We start from the raw sequence: 3,347 nt of genomic DNA on the forward strand, positions 1-3,347 counted from the left end.
TAACAGCTGTAATGTAGCATGTCATTTATAACAAGCGTACGTGTCAAGGGCGAAAAATACTTCGAAAAACAAACTTGAAAATTTTCTTTACATCAAATGTTTCTTACGCATGGATAATTTTTTCGTAAAGTTTAACACAAAAAAATGTTTGATTTAATGCGCTTATACCTCGAGCTGTCATCTTTCAACTATGTCTGCTATGCTGCCTTAATTTACTTTTCCCGCAATTTTCATTAGCCAATCAAAGTAATTATATGTACTCTTAATGATATTAATTATAATAAATAGAAGATCCAACTTTGTGAGCAATATTATAAAAAGTTGTAAAAAAACGTATGGTATTTAAGCATAACTAATAATTTAAAAAAGTTATTAGATCCTGAAAACATCAAAAAAGTATTGTCGATTATATTAAACAGAACTTAAAATGGAAAGTGTAACAGAAATTGTATTGAAAAAAATTTGATGAGATGAATATCTCTACCTTACTATTGATATAAGTTTACCAGTCACTATTACATAGCTGCCAACTCTTCCTGTTTTCCAGAAGGATTTTATTTTCATATTTAAAGTGGTAGCGAAACTAGTTATTCCATTGAACTTTTTAAATTATAATAATAATTATAAATGAGTTTGATCACCACTTCAAATAAATAATTATGACTTATATATAAAAGTATAATAGTATTTACGAAAGCGAATTTCAACCTTGTCAAAATATAAATATTTTTGAGTAAAATTATTTATTTGGTAATTGTTTTACTATCACTTGGAAAAATCATTCTCGGAAAGAATGAAAATTGGTAAATATGCTATTATTTATCTTTTCAATTTAATAAGTAGTAATTAATAATAAAAATTTAAATTTTCAATGCAGCTGATCTAAACAATTCCAAACAATCATCGGCAAAATATTTATAACAACGGTAAGTTTGCTTTGAAATAAATGAAAAATTCCGTCTTAAAATTTAAATTTAAAAATAGGAATCAGCTAGTAGCTTACGAAAGCAAATAAAAAGTTTTATTTTTAATTGTAAATCATTGAAAAGTAAGAAGTATTTTTTTCAAAATTCTTACATTAGTTAAATAATCTTAAATATTTAAACATATTTTTTTCAAAACATAAACAATGATTATTTATTTTTCTTTATTTTCAATTTATAAAAAGACTTTTAGAGCAATGAAATACTGAAGAAAAAAATCTCTGGAGCAAATGAAGAATAATTAATATTCTTGTAAAATATGTTAAATGAATTTATCGTTTTATTACTTAATGCTTAATTAAACCGTTTTCGGTTTTTTTTCTTTAATTTTAAGATAATTGATTGTTTTTTGAAAATTATTAATGGTTTGATCGTAATCATGAAACACACGTCTTAAACAACGAAAAAAATATGTTTTACTTTATTTCTTTTTTGCTTTTAAAATTTATTGCGCTGTTAAATATATTTTGCAGAAAACTGAGAGCCATAAATATTAATCTTAAAAGAACTAATAATTTAAAAATTATTTTTTTGAGTCTTTTACATTTTCTAAAAGGAATAAAACTGGATATTCTAAAATAAATTTTCAGAAATTTGTTGAAACTCATTCAAATGTAGTATTTAGCTTAAACTAATTTTTCTAACAAAAAATATTATATTAATTTAAAAATATACTTTTAATTTAGATAGATTATATGTAAATGATAATTAATTTGTACAATGCTCAGCAATAACAAAAATAAAAACGCATATATGTTACCGGCAAAGTATAGAATGCCTAAAATTAGCCGCAAAGTGTGAAATGATTTATATTTCACACATTTCCAATGTATACCGGGCAGTGGCACTTAACTAGACCTCGTATATATTTCGGACATTTATCAAAGGTCTAGTCATACAAGGTCTAGTTAAGTGCCACTGCCCGGTACACATTTGCCCGGTATACCCTGCACTGATGTCTTTTTAAGGTCAAGTGCCATTGCCCAGTATACCCTACACTGATGTTTTTTTAAAGTCAAGTGCCATTGCACGGTATATATTTGCCCGATACTCCTAACACTGATTTTTCTTCTAATCTATCGTCAGTAAGTATTAAAATAAATGTAATATATCCACGAATAAATGTAATTATATCCACGAATAAATTAATATCAAATCGGAAGTAATAAATATTTCGGACATTCACCAAAGCGACTATGTGATTGTCAACATTCACCGGTGAAAGCCAACAACCAACGACTTCGGTCATTCAAAGTAACATGAACATCATTTACATAATAACCTCATCAGGACGTTTATTTCATACTTTGCCTAAATAGCATTTGTCATTCTATAGATTGCCTAGGCATTATATACAATGCCTAAGGAAAGTATGTAATAATTCTCACATTTCATACCTTGCCCAAAAACGTCCGGCTTTCTATACAATGCCTAGGCATTCTGTACAATGCCTAGGTATTCTGTACAATGCCAGCGTTTCATACTTTGCCGGTAACACATAATAGTAAAAAAAAAAAAAAAAAAATTATCATGCATTTTTAATGACCATTTTTAGAATATGTTTATAAAATCTTCGAGGCAAAAAAAATTTTACATAAAGAATAAAATATTTATATTTAAGTGACAACAAAAATCGAAATCTAATAAACAATAATTAATTTCTATTAAACGGGACTGAAAACATCAAAACTATTGTAAATGCGGCAAAAGTAATCAGGAGTAAATAGTAATTTGTTAGAAAAACTTTCAGGTTTAATCAGGCGATTAAATTGGTTTTGATGTTTTTCATCTCGTGTCCTTAATTGGTGATCGAAATGTACCACCCTCAAAGCGTATACTCTTTTTTTATTTCATCTCTGATTCGAAAAATATATATTTATTGTAGGTATAACGGAGCCAGAACAATAAATAGTAAATTAATTTGACTATTCAATGCATCGTTGCAATAAAAAACAATAATTTTGCCTCTCTTTTGAATTACACAATCTATTGATAATTTATATTGTTACGGGAACTTTAGGAGCTAATTATACAATGTTCTCTTATGCAATGATCTTGAAATGGAAAAATAATATGTATACTTCTGATGCATAAAATTATTATCTTTTATTCTTACTACATCATATGTTGTTATACAATTCATATATAATTCAAAAATATATATAATATTCATTGATGGAATATATTGTTACAAGAATATCAAGAGCTAAATCATGAATTTTTTGATGCATTAATTTGTACAAACCTTGAGTATAAAAAATGATTTGCGTATCTCTGATTTATAAAATTACTGGTTGGGATAACCAGGTTGTTAGGGTGTTGGGCCCATGTCCAAGATGTCGCGATTACGATCCCCACCTGCCG

The sequence above is a fragment of the Parasteatoda tepidariorum genome, chromosome 7, assembly GCF_043381705.1.
Source record: "Parasteatoda tepidariorum isolate YZ-2023 chromosome 7, CAS_Ptep_4.0, whole genome shotgun sequence".
Lineage (NCBI taxonomy): Eukaryota > Metazoa > Arthropoda > Arachnida > Araneae > Theridiidae > Parasteatoda > Parasteatoda tepidariorum.